The sequence below is a fragment of the Bidens hawaiensis genome, unplaced genomic scaffold (genome assembly GCF_021521415.1).
Source record: "Bidens hawaiensis isolate Kalapana, Puna unplaced genomic scaffold, B.hawaiensis_p1.1 tig00034604_1, whole genome shotgun sequence".
Taxonomy (NCBI): Eukaryota; Viridiplantae; Streptophyta; class Magnoliopsida; order Asterales; family Asteraceae; genus Bidens; species Bidens hawaiensis.
In genome coordinates, this window is record NW_027495979.1 from 211,930 (window position 1) to 226,652 (window position 14,723).

The 14,723-nt window shown below is 36.4% G+C and overlaps 2 long non-coding RNA genes across 2 annotated transcripts; both read left to right on the forward strand.

Moving 5' to 3' along the window:
* Nucleotides 1–1,084: 1,084 nt before the first annotated feature.
* LOC143586294 (uncharacterized) lies at nucleotides 1,085–8,072 on the forward strand. The gene is made up of 2 exons (XR_013144690.1): nucleotides 1,085–1,381; nucleotides 5,997–8,072. It is a non-coding gene; the product is annotated as an uncharacterized LOC143586294 (long non-coding RNA).
* LOC143586292 (uncharacterized) lies at nucleotides 3,448–3,916 on the forward strand. Its single transcript, XR_013144689.1, has 2 exons — nucleotides 3,448–3,844; nucleotides 3,885–3,916. It is a non-coding gene; the product is annotated as an uncharacterized LOC143586292 (long non-coding RNA).
* Nucleotides 8,073–14,723: the final 6,651 nt, after the last annotated feature.

Here is a 14,723-nt window from a genome sequence, read left to right on the forward strand (position 1 = left end):
CGGTTCGATCTAATGTTCGCCTTTTATACTCCATGAAAATACGAAGTATATTCGCCTCCTTCAATCGCCCACTGGACATAAGATTTTTGTTGTAAATCTTTTGGCTTGGCTCTTTCAAATTCAGCTACCTCAACTATAATATTGAGGGTCCTCCTCGAATATTGGTTGATGACGTTCATGGTAGTAGTAGTCCTCCTCCTCTTGATAACTTACAAAACTTGGCATATCGGATCCATCACTATCATACTCTGAATCATCCTCAAACTGGTAACAATTAATTCTCTTTTGAGATTGAGAACGCATGTTGAGACCCTGTTGGTTGAAGCTCCTTTGGTTATCTGACTCGTAGTTAGGGTTAGTTTACTAAAAAACTGAAAAACTAACATTGATATAATCAGTTTTTAAGACCCTATTCTAGATATCCTTCATTCCTCCAACGAAGTACAAGCCCTAGGACGATTTTCCACCATCCCGAAGCCTCCGGTTCGTTCGTTTATCGCATTCTTTCATCCTCTCATCAGATAAGCGAATCTTTCATGATGCCGATGTCAGGCTAAAACCATTGTATTCACTTTAGGCTAGGGTTTTGTGTAAACTAACTTTGATCAGATTCTATGTTTTGAATGATTATGAACTTGATTGATTGTTTTTAATCTTGTTTTACATTATGAATTGATTGTTTAAACAGTTTATGATTTTGATTATCAAACTTTGCATCACTTATTTGGTTGTGTTCATCACATGTAGGGTTAGCTCTTATGTCATTGAACCAGTAATCGTTAGTTATTGCTTAAAATTGGTTTTCATACATTAAACTGGTAATTGGGTAAACCGGGGTTCAGTTGTGTCAACAATTCGATTAGGGTATCGTTTGTCCTCACAACCCAACTGTTAGGTTTTGTAATTACTGCGCAATTAATCTTATGAATCTGTGATTAGTCGGTCATCACATTACCTGAACCTGAAGTGGATCGTTTCCTCATAATTGTTTAAAGTTAGTTTAAAGTAATCGTGTGTTATTATAATTATCTTTATAAACTGCTTGACATCGTTTGTACACCGTAGTTAATTAATTAATAATTATGAACTTTACTTGGACTTTCCACTAATTCCTTGTGGAGACGACCTCACTTACCCATACTAGTTATAGGTATTTAAGTCTTATAAATACTTGTTTTTGATTAGAGCACGACATCTACGTCAAAATGGCGCCGTTGCCGGGGAATCAACGCGCAAAGTGCTAGTTTAGCTTAGTTTTTAATTTTTGTTTTTTAATTGTTACTTCGTTGATTTTACGCTTGGTATTTGTGTGTCTTATGTGTGTAGGTAACTCAAGATGACGTGGAGTTGGGTCTATGACCCACTTGAAGGATATAAGGCCGTGGAGGACGATGACTCGTACAGTACACATTCATATCATGGCCCACCTTCACCAAACTCTCAAGGCTTCTACGAGTCAGATAACCAAAGGAGCTTCAACCAACAGGGTCTCAACATGCGTTCTCAATCTCAAAAGAGAATTAGTTGTTACCAGTTTGAGGATGATTCAGAGTATGACAGTGATGGGTCAGATATGCCAAGTTTTGTAAGTTATCAAGAGGAGGAGGACTACTACTACCATGAACATCATCAACCAATTATACGAGGAGGACCCTCAATATTATAATCATGGTGGTAGATATTAAAGGAATTATCAGCAAGATCAAAATGATTTCTCGGGTAACAAAGAGGAGTCGATTAAGGATGTGATGGAGTTATTGAAGCAAATGAATAAGAGGTTGGAGCTTCAAGAAACGTCTAATGCTGCCCAAGATGAACTAATGAGTCAACTATTTGAAGATTTGTCCCAAATTAAACGAGATCGGGAGCAGTTCTCTAGTTGTGTCGCGGTGAATAATGAAGTAATAAATGAAGCTATTGATATTTCAGAGAATGAATTTGAGGAGGTGGCTGTGGAGAATAATTCCCCGCGAATTACTCTAGTTACCGAAAAGCCAATGACTGCATCAGTCGTGGTTGCTGATGAGGTTGTTGAGGGAGATGGTCTAGACCTTTTGGAGTATATGGTTGAATGTGTGGATCGAGTTGAAGACAAAGTACCTTTCAAGAAAAGGAAAGTGGAGTTAAAGGATATTGGGCAAAATCGTAAGAAATTGGCCCATACTGATTCTACTGACGTGTCAACCACAAGAATAAAAATATGGACACAACACCTCAACTACCAAGCATACACCAGAAACTCAGTGGGAAAAGGTTCGGTTCGGCCCCGATCAATATTTGATGTTTCGAAGATAAGAAAGAGTGTGTGGGCTTGACGTGTTCACTACCGAGCATACGTTGGAAATTCTGAAGGTAAATATTCTTTCACACCAACCCGCAATTGTTTATCAGACATCTTGAACATGAAGGAAGAAGCGGAGCCGAGGTGTGTCAACTACCGAGCTTTTATAGGGAATTCGGTAGGGAAGTGTCCGCTTAGACCACCGTAAACGTCATACCAGGTAACGGTCTGGCTGAAGACCTTAACAAAACCTTAGCGCTGATCGGGAGGCAACCCGGCCTTGTCAGGTAAGTGTATATTATGTTGTATTTAAAACTTTATGGGTGTAGTTTCCTATAAACCCTCACGAGACCTCCCTCGTCCACCCGGGATACCGGGGGGTTTAAAGGGCTTGTTGCATACGCTAAATGCAATCGTGATTCCTACAAAAGTGAGTTAGGTCTTATATCAATTTTACTAGTTAAACAAATTTAATTATGAAATTTTTATAACTTGGCTTGGTAATTAAAATTAACGGTTTTTCAAACGGTTTAAAAGACCTATCCTAATGGTTGTGAGAAACGTGCTTCTACACGTGTGAGAGTTTGCAGATACTGTTGAGTGAATTGAGGAGCTGGGTTTGTTGATCGCAACCAAGAGTATATTTGAGTGGCTTATTTTTCTTATCAGGTGATTTGTTTTCATAATTCTTTTTGTTTTATTAGTTTTATTGTTAGAAGTGTAATTGTATAGTCGTATAATTTTTAGGACCATCACATTAAGCCCGGTTTTAAAATTTATAATCAGTCAATTTTAACCCCGTCCTCGTTAATGTTCTTTTAAATGCTAAATTTTAAACATTGAGGACAATGTCAACCTCAAGTGTGGGGATGGGGGGAAATTAAATTTTTTGCCTTAGAGTGACTTGATTGTGCGCAAAAGCCGGAATTGTAAATAATTTACTGCTATTATTAATGCCAAGTAGAGGTCTTTGGTCATGGTCAGTTTTTATGCTTCTCGAAAGTCTTCCCATGCAAATGTTTTTCAAAAAGAAAAATAAAATGGACTGTTTAGATGGGGATAACGAGTCATGGGTACAGGTACACATATTTATATCGGCAACCTTATTCCTCCGGTACGTGTGTGAGTTGACCACATATATATATAATACACATATAATTTATAGTATATACACATGTCATATGAGTGCCATTATAGAGAGTAACTGGTATGTCCATGATATCTAGAACTTAGTTGTCTCATACATTTCGAGATCTTAATACCACCACCTGTATGGAGAAATAGGAATGTAGAAACCCACATTATAATGGCCTTTACATATAAAAATAAAAAATAAAATAATACTCCCTACCCTACATTATCCCTTAGGAGCCAAGTTTGTGCCTTTTCCCTTTCGTTTGTTTAACCCACATTACAAGCCGTGTTTGCCTTAGCCTTTATTATTGTTAACCCTGTGGATGAAATTCGGTATGTCAAGAGTTGTATATAAGTTGTTTGTCGATCATAGTACACAATGTACGTATGTCTCGATTCAGTGGTTTGTATATATTGATGTTAGTATTTGTAAAAAAAATGAAAAAAAAAAGAGAAAAAAAAAAGAAAGAAAGAAAAAAAAAGTTGGAAAATCAAAGAAAAGCTCAAAAAGAGTCATGTTTGAGTTAATGTCGTTTGTAAATAATAGTGAGTGAGTTGTTTGTTTGTTTGAATAAATTGGGTCTCATCCACCATAAGTTACTAAATAAATCCGCTTCCACACCCTAACCTAAGTCACCGCAAAACCCTTAGTTCTATTCTCTATTCAACCGGTGGGTAATGGGTGGAGATATGACTTGCTTCCAAACTTATTACATTGTGTTCATACTTGGTATAGAGAGCAGAGAAATACTAGCACATTTTTTGCTTGTCCAGATATTAAACCGAGAGGAGAGATATTATATTATGAGGGGTATGACCATGTGTGCCTTAATCGGAAACAAAGTACACTTGTTTGGGCGGTTCCATAGTTTTAAATTGTAACATTAAATTATTTGGTGGGTTATCAACCTTGACAGTGTCAGTTCTTGGGAATTGGGTATGACCTTATACCTCACTAGTATTAATCGTGGTAATTTATGAATTATCGATCGAGGTGTATGTGTTGCATGAGAGTTTGCTTGAGGGAAAGCAAAAGATAAGTGTGGGGATGTGACGGTCGGGCAAAAGTCGTGTATATTATTATATTATTTGTTTAATTTTAGTTTAAATATTATGTGAACTTTGGTACTTCAAGCATGTTTATGTGTTTCAGGATATTTGACGTTAAGGACGCTTATCGGGATGAATTACGGACTTGGAACGAAGATATAGAAGACTCATGATGATTGGCACGCTTTCCTATGCAAAATAAATGAAGAAAATAAAAAAAATTATGTCAGACACCTTTAGCGCGGTGCTAAAGGGTCCTGATGGTGATATCAGCGTATCTCTAAGATCATCAGAATTTTGAGTTTTTAGCGCGACGCGAAAATCACACCCCTGGGATGTTAGCGACGCCCTAAGATCCTCCTGACGGGAAAATAACCCTAACTTTGATATAATCAGTTTTTCAGCCCCCATTCGAGATATCCTTCATTCCTCCCACCAAGTACAAGCCCTAGGACGATTTTCCACCATCCCGAAGCATCCGGTTCGTTCATTTATCGAATGCTTTCATCCTCTCATCAGATAAGCGAATCCTTCGTGATGCCGTTGTCAGGCTAAAACCATTGTATTCACTTTAGGCTTGGGTTTTGTGTAAACTAACTTTGATCAGATTCTATGTTTTGAATGAGAATGAACTTGATTGATTATTTTTAATCTTGTTTTACATTATGAATTGATTGTTTAAACAGTTTATGATTTTGATTATCAAACTTTGCATCACTTATTTGGTTGTGTTCATCACATGTAGGGTTAGCTCTTATGTCATTGAACCAGTAATCATTAGTTATTGCTTAAAATTGGTTTTCATACATTAAACTGGTAATTGGGTAAACCGGAGTTCAGTTGTGTCAACAATTCGGTTAGGGTATCGTTTGTCCTAACAACCCAACTGTTAGGTTTTGTAATTACTGCGCAATTAATCTTATGAATCTGTGATTAGTCGGTCATCACATACCTGAACCTGAAGTGAATCGTTTCCTCATAATTATTTACCGTTCGTTTAAAGTAATCGTGTGTTATTATAATTATCTTTATAAACCGCTTGACATCGTTTGTCCACCGTAGTTAATTAATTAATAATTATGAACTTTACTTGCACTTTCCACTGATTCCATGGTGAGACGACCTTACTTACCCTTACTAGTTATAGTTATTTAAGTCTTATAAATGCTTGTTTTTGATTAGAGCACGACATCTACGTCAAAATGGCGCCGTTGCCGGGGAATCAACGCGCAAAGTGCTAGTTTAGCTTAGTTTTTATTTTTTGTTTTTTAATTGTTTCTTCGTTGATTTTACGCTCGGTATTTGTGTGTCTTATGTGTGTAGGTAACTCAAGATGACGTGGAGTTGGGTCTATGACCCACATGAAGGATATAAGGCCGCGGAGGACGATGACTCGAACCGTACACATTCATATCATGGCCCACCTTCACCAAACTCTCAAGGCTTCTACGAGTCAGATAACCAAAGGAGCTTCAACCAACAGGGTCTCAACATGCGTTCTCAATCTCAAAAGAGAATTAGTTGTTACCAGTTTGAGGATGATTCGGAGTATGACAGTGATGGGTCCGATATGCCAAGTTTTGTAAGTTATCAAGAGGAGGAGGACTACTACTACCATGAACATCATCAACCAATATACGAGGAGGACCCTCAATATTATAATCATGATGGTACATATCAAAGGAATTATCAGCAAGATCAAAATGATTCCTTGTGTAACAAAGAGGAGTCGATTAAGGATGTGATGGAGTTATTGAAGCAAATGAATAAGAGGTTGGAGCTTCAAGAAACGTCTAATGCTGCCTAAGATGAACTAATGAGTCAACTATTTGAAGATTTGTTCCAAATTAAACGAGATCGGGAGCAGTTCTCTAGTTGTGTTGCGGTGAATGATGAAGTAATAAATGAGGCTATTGATCTTTCAGAGAATGAATTTGAGGAGGTGGCTGTGGAGAATAATTCCCCACGAATTCCTCTAGTTACCGAAAAGCCAATGACTGCATCAGTTGTGGTTGCTGATGAGGATGTTGAGGGAGATGGTCTAGACCTTTTGGAGTATATGGTTGAATGTGTGGATCGAGTTGAAGACAAAGTACCTTTCAAGAAGAGGAAAGTGGAGTTAAAGGATATTGGGCAAAATCTTAAGAAATTGGCCCATACTGATTCTACTGACGTGTCAACCACAAGAATAAAAATATGGACACAACACCTCAACTACCAAGCATACACGGGAAACTCGGTGGGAAAATGTTCGGTTCGGCCCCGATCAATATTTGATGTTTCGAAGATAAGAAAGAGTGTGTGGGCTCGACGTGTTCACTACCGAGCGTACGTTGGAAATTCTGAAGGTAAATATTCATTCACACCAACCCGCAATTGTTTATCAGACATCTTGAACATGAAGGAAGAAGCGGAGCCGAGGTGTGTCAACTACCGAGCTTTGACAGGGAATTCGGTAGGGAAGTGTCCGCTTAGACCACCGTAAACGTCATACCAGGTAATGGTCTGGCTGAAGACCTTAACAAAACCTTAGCGCTGATCGGGAGGCAACCCGGCCTTGTCATGTACGTGTATATTATGTTGTATTTAAAACTTTATGGGTGTAGTTTCCTATAAACCCTCACGAGACCTCCCTCGTCCACCCTGGCTACCGGGGGGTTTAAAGGGCTTGTTGCATACGCTAAATGCAATCGTGATTCCTACAAAAGTGAGTTAGGTCTTTTAACAATTTTACTAGTTTAACAAATTTAATTATGAAATTTATATAACTTGGCTTGGTAATTAAAATTAACGGTTTTGCAAACGGTTTAAAAGACCAATCCTAATGGTTGTGAGAAGCGTGCTTCTACACGTGTGAGAGTTTGCAGATAATGTTGAGTGAATTGAGGAGCTGGGTTTGGTGAGCGCAACCAAGAGTATATTTGAGTGGCTTATTTTTCTTATCAGGTGATTTTGTTTTCATAATTCTTTTTGTTTTATTAGTTTTATTGTTAAAAGTGTAATTGTATAGTTGTATAATTTTTAGGACCATCACATTAAGCCCGGTTTTAAAATTTATAATCAGTCAATTTTAACCCCGTCCTCGTTAATGTTCTTTTAAATGCTAAATTTTAAACATTGAGGACAATGTCAACCTCAAGTGTGGGGATATAAATTTTTGCCTTAGAGTGCCTTGATTGTGCGCAAAAGCCGGAATTGTAAATAATTTATTGCTATTATTAATGCCAAGTAGAGGTCTTTGGTCATGGTCAGTTTTTAAGCTTCTCGAAAGTCTTCCCATGCAAATGTTTTTCAAAAAGAAAAATAAAATGGACCGTTTAGATGGGGATAACGAGTCATGGGGACAGGTACACATGTTTATATCGGCAACCTTATTCCTCCGGTACGTGTGTGAGTTGACCACATATATATAATACACATATAATTTATAGTATATACACATGTCATATGAGTGCCATTATAGAGAGTAACTAGTATGTCCATGATATCTAGAACTTGGTTGTCTCATGCATTTCGAGATCTTAATACCACCACCTGTATGGAGAAATAGGACTCTAGAAACCCACATTATAATGGCCTTTACATATAAAAATAAAAAATAAAATAATACTCCCTACCCTACATTATCCCTTAGGAGCCAAGTTTGTGCCTTTTCCCTTTCGTTTGTTTAACCCACATTACAAGCCGTGTTTGTTTTGGCCTTTATTATTGTTAACCCTGTGGATGAAATTCGGTATGTCAAGAGTTGTATATAAGTTGTTTGTCAATCATAGTACACAATGTACGTATGTCTCGATTCAGTGGTTTGTATATATTGATGTTAGTATTTGAAAAAAAATGAAAAAAAAAGGGAAAAAAAAAAAAAAGAAAGAAAAAAAAAGTTGGAAAATCAAAGAAAAGCTCAAAAAGAGTCATGTTTGAGTTAATGTCATTTGTAAATAATAGTGAGTGAGTTGTTTGTTTGTTTGAATAAATTGGGTCTCATCCACCATAAGTTACTAAATAAATCCGCTTCCACACCCTAACCTAAGTCACAGCAAAACCCTTAGTTCTATTCTCTATGCAACCGGTGGGTAATGGGTGGAGATATGACTTGCTTCCAAACTTATTACATTGTGTTCATACTTGGTATAGAGGGCAGAGAAATACTAGCACATTTTTTGCTGGTCCAGATATTAAACCGAGAGGAGAGATATTATATTATGAGGGGTATGACCATGTGTGCCTTAATCGGAAACAAAGTACACTTGTTTGGGCGGTTCCATAGTTTTAAATTGTAACATTAAATTATTTGGTGGGTTATCAACCTTGACAGTGTCAGTTCTTGGGAATTGGGTATGACCTTATACCTCACTAGTATTAATCGTGGTAATTTATGAATTATCGATCGAGGTGTATGTGTTTCATGAGAGTTTGCTTGAGGGAAAGCAAAAGATAAGTGTGGGGATGTGACGGTCGGGCAAAAGTCGTGTATATTATTATATTATTCGTTTAATTTTAGTTTAAATATTATGTAAACTTTGGTACTTCAAGCGTGTTTATGTGTTTCAGGATATTTGACGTTAAGGACGCTTATCGGGATGAATTACGGACATGGAACGAAGATATAGAAGACTCATGATGATTGGCACGCTTTGCTATGCAAAATAAATGAAGAAAATAAAAAAAATTCTGTCAGACACCTTTAGCGGGGTGCTAAAGGGTCCTGATGGTGATGTCAGCGTATCTCTAAGATCATCAGAATTTTGAGTTTTTAGCGCGACGCGAAAATCACACCCCTGGGATGTTAGCGACGCCCTAAGATCCTCCTGACTGGAAAAATAACCCTAACTTTGATATAATCAGTTTTTCAGCCCCCATTCGAGATATCATTCATTACTCCAACCAAGTACAAGCCCTAGGATGATTTTCCACCATCCCGAAGCCTCCGGTTCGTTCATTTATCGAATGCTTTCATCCTCTCATCAGATAAGCGAATCCTTCGTGATGCCGATGTCAGGCTAAAACCATTGTATTCACTTTAGGCTAGGGTTTTGTGTAAACTAACTTTGATCAGATTCTATGTTTTGAATGAGTATGAACTTGATTGATTGTTTTTAATCTTGTTTTACATTATGAATTGATTGTTTAAACAGTTTATGATTTTGATTATCAAACTTTGCATCACTTATTTGGTTGTGTTCATCACATGTAGGGTTAGCTCTTATGTCATTGAACCAGTAATCGTTAGTTATTGCTTAAAATTGGTTTTCATACATTAAACTGGTAATTGGGTAAACCGGAGTTCCGTTGTGTCAACAATTCGGTTAGGGTATCGTTTGTCCTCACAACCCAAATGTTAGGTTTTGTAATTACTGCGCAATTAATCTTATGAATCTGTGATTAGTCGGTCATCACATTACCTGAACCTGAAGTGAATCGTTTCCTCATAATTGTTTACAGTTCGTTTAAAGTAATCGTGTGTTATTATAATTATCTTTATAAACCGCTTGACATCGTTTGTCCACCGTAGTTAATTAATTAATAATTATGAACTTTACTTGCACTTTCCACTAATTCCCTGTGGAGACGACCTTACTTACCCATACTAGTTATAGGTATTTAAGTCTTATAAATACTTGTTTTTTATTAGAGCACGACATCTACGTTACATGCAACCTGATCTCTCTCCGAGTTCAACCTGAGACAAGGGCCTTGACTCAGCCACCTCTTCGAGTCTTCTAATACCCTCCATATTTAAATTGTACTCTTCCTCCAATTCCACCCGCCTACTCTGTAAGGCCCCATTACAGGTGCCTCACTTTGGACGTTGGACTTACTCATAAACACTGTTCTATATATCAAAGTTAATTAAAACTTTCGCGGAATATCAAAAACTTTCATAAATATTATAATCACATCCATAACTTTGTATTTAACGAACATATTGTCTTTCAAATCAAAAACATTAATTTAAAACGTCTTAGGTCTTCAGATGCCAGACTCTTTATTCTTCTGCCATGTGCCCCCGCTCAAGTCAGCTATCTCAATATACTCACCTACGTGCATACTAAAAGTCAGCTACGCTGAGTGAGTTCTAGTTAATCATACCACATACAACATATTCATAACTACATACTTTCGTACATACTTCATACTTTCATACTTGCATAACTATACCTTACGTTTTAAAGAGCATTACGCCCTATAACCTTCGCATATATTATTAGGGTATGCAACTCTTTAACCTTCGCATATATTATTAGGGTATGCAACCCTTTTTAACCTTCGCATATATTATTAAGGTATGCAACCCTTTAACCTTCGCATATATTATTAGGGTATGCAACCCTTTAACCTTCGCATATATTATTAGGGTATGCAACCCTTTAACCTTCGCATATATTATTAGGGTATGAAACCCTTTAACCTTCGCATATATTATTTGTGACATTCGTCAATTTCGGGTCACTTTTGTTATGTAAACCCGACCCGTTTGTAACCCGAACATTTCAAATATATAAAATATTGGATCTTGTCATTTAAAATATATAAAATATATATTTTTTATATTATGCATTGTTTGACCATTTAAACATACCCATTTTTATGCAAACCATAAAAGAATCTTTATACCCAACCCTTCACTCCTTCCCTATATATACACACCCATCTTCTTCATTTTACTCTTGCTACATCTCCAAAAACTCTCTCAAACTCCATAGATTCAAGGTTGTTATTTCTTATGTATTCTTGAAGTTTTGACTTCTCAAGTCAAACTAACTATAGTCTTTCTCTAACTTGTTCATCTAACATTACTAACTCTTGAATATGGTGGTACAACATATATATAATACACACCCCTTGTTTCCTTTATTTGTTACTTCACCGACTTTGGTTGGTTAAGTTTCGAATGTCATAAGGCAAGGCTTCATGGAGGACTTCGTGTTCTTGATATATATTTACACACACATAACTTATTATACATATCACTTATGACTAACTTCTAACCCTTTAGTTTGTTCATCTTATTTACAAGTTCCATGGTGTGGGTTTGTATAAGACTAACCTCGGTTTAACCGAAACTAGTCCAAACCGGAAACCGAACTTTTGTTTACTAGTTTTGTTAAAATAGTTGTTTAAACATGTTTATTGCTAGATTTGAGTTTCAAAAATCATTTTTACAAGTTCTTTGATATTAAGCATATGGAATCCATCTGTGAACTCGTTGGGAGATAGAAACCGAACTAAACCGAAACTTTTGCTTAAAAGACTTGTAGTTAACTTTTTTTGTTGTAAAATTTAAGTTTTCTTCATTTATAAACCAATATACAAGTTCTATGATATTTGGGCATGTAGAAACCATCTATGAACTATTTGTGAGATGGAGACCGAACTATACCGACTTTTACTCGCTTAAGACACACAAGTGTGTTTTTAGTTATCAAGACTTGTATATTTCTTTAAAAAAATAGTTTACAAACTGATTTTAATTATTTTCTTAAGTACTTGGAATAGTTGGATCCAACTTGATATCATAACATATAGCTTGGACCGACAAAACCGAACACTCGCTTAACGTGCGTTGTTAGTTCTAAACAATAGATTTACATACTTGGTTAAGTGTTAGTATGTTTTAATGAGTTATCTCATAACAATTAATATTTTGGAAAGTTGACTTTGGGTTTGACCATTTGTCAAGACCCGAACCGACAACCCGAACACTCGTTGAAAACCCGTTTTAGTATCTTTAGCCTAATGGAACTTGCATTTTAGCATTTTCCCCACCTTATTACTTAACATTGGTTAAGTAAATATTAAGGTTAGATACTTTAACCCGCATTTTTTAAAAGGGTTATTATTATAAATTCTTAAATAGTTACATTTTAAACCTTGAACTTTAATTTATTAGTTTTTGCAACAATTATTTTATTTAAAGATCTTCAAGACAACCTTTCTAAATCCAAGACTTTCTTTTATTTAGGCTTCATACGTTAAACTTGTCGTTCCGGCAAATCTCCAAATAATCAATCTTTCAAGTTTATTACTTGAATGTGAGTAACTTCATACCCCGTTTTCTATCTTTTATTTTGGGGGTGACATTTCAACTTATCTAAACTAAATGTTTTATACTTGGTTCTTAAACCACAAACGTTGTTGTATACCTTACTTGAATAATTGCTCGATTTGGTGTTCTATGCTTATTTGACTATGTGTTTATCGCTTTTGGATGGTGGAACTATAAATCCTAGACCATTTGGCAACCCCTCATGGCAAGGTGTCGTTAACGTAATGCAATTAACGATAACTATAAAATCCTAAACTATTTGGCAACTCCTTATAGTTGGGTGTCGCTAACTTGTTAGCGATAACTATTTATCCAAGTTTATAGCTATTATTTATGGTTTTGTATACTAGTTTTGTGGCTTTTCATACTATATATCTATTGTTCAAACTTATGAATTGCTCACCAACCTTTGTGTTGATAAACTTTATTTTATGAAATGTTACAGGTTTGCATCTAGGTTGATTCTGGAGTTCGGTGAAGAAAATGTCACAAATACCGTTAGGATATTAGCAAAACTGAACAATATTTGATTTGCTATATTTTGTTATATTTTGTTGTATTTGAGTTATGAATATTTGGTTATGTGACATTTTCGATGATGTGAAATGAAATGAGTTTGTTAAATATTGTCGTTTTAAATAGTGTCATGCGCTTATGAGCAATCGTCGCACCCCGGCATGTTCCGCCGCCTTTGGTCGGGTGTGACAGATTTGTATCAGAGCCATGACAATTAAGATAGGTGGTTAGACGTAACGACCTAGAATTGTTATGCTTAGGGTCATATACGTGTGTTCATATGTGTTTACTCTATCTAATTGTTCATATCGCATGTTTATTTATTAACTTGTTTAAAATTCACCAATATCCTAAATGATCACATACACACACTTTCATAGTATTTTCATTGTGTTTTATGGATTACAAGATTAACTTGGATCCCGTTGTTTCAAATCCCTTAAAGGTTGCGTTTATTTCGGGTTTGTAGCCATCATAGGAAACGAGAAATTATAAAATGACCATTTGACAAAAAGATTCCAAGAATCGAAGGTGATTTACTTACCTGGGATGATTGAGTTATAATGCTCGTTTTCTAGGCCATAAATCGTGTTATAAATGTCAATGCTTTAAGTAGTTGAATGCGAGCGTTCCGGCCGCCATCCTAATTTTCGGTGTTAAAACAATAGAACTACGGTGATTTCGTGGACTAGTGTTTTGACATGACGTTGTATCTCGATTTATTTTGTTAATATCGTTATTTGAGTTGAAAACATGAAAAAGTTTCGGTGGTTCGTACACATGTTTAGACTCCAATATGTTGTTTTATAAAAATTTTTAGTGTTAGAATATAAAGTCATGGTGGTTCATGCACGATTTTCCAACTCTATAAATCTCAAAATCTCAAATTTTTAAGCTTTAAATTCTCAAAAAAAAAAACCATTTACTATTGTTTTCGGTTTTGTTATTTATAAACAAAGTTTTATATTTTATCTAACACTAACATCTTCTCCATACTAACTCTAGGATTCACAAATCAAAAATCGAAATCTTATTTTATTTTATACACCTTTATATTCATTTCCTTTTTACCCAAAAACTTATCCCATTTTCTTTATAATTTTTTTAGCATGCCTCCGCTAAGACGCCAACCGCGCAAGAACTCCACTCGACGTATGGCCGCCATCATCGCCAAGCAAATGGCCGCTGTGATTCCCGAACTAATAACCCAAATACAAGCAAACCAACCTGCACCCGTTGTTGCACCTATTGAGCCCAAACCCGCATCCTACCTGCTTAAACAATTTACTAGTGCCAACCCGTCCGAATTCTATGGAACCAACTGTGCGACTACGTTGTTGCAGTGGTCCGAAGCGAAAAAGACAAACTTCGCTAAAAGACAAACTTCGCTTTAAGCATGTTTAGGGGAACCGCCCCTAACATGGTGGGGTAGTGTCATGCACCTCCAAGGTACGGATGTGGCCATGGCTCTTCCATGGGCCGAGCTCAAGGCGCTGATGAAGAAGAAATTCTGTCCTAAACACGAGCTCCAAAAGCTTGAGGTAGAATTTTGGGACCTAAAACAAAAAGGTGGTGATAAACGCCGCTTACCTCGCTCCGTTTCCACGAGCTAAGCGTTCTTGTACCTCACTTGGTCACCCCAACCGAAACGTGAAATTGACAAATATATTGGGGGTTTACCGATGAAAATCCAGG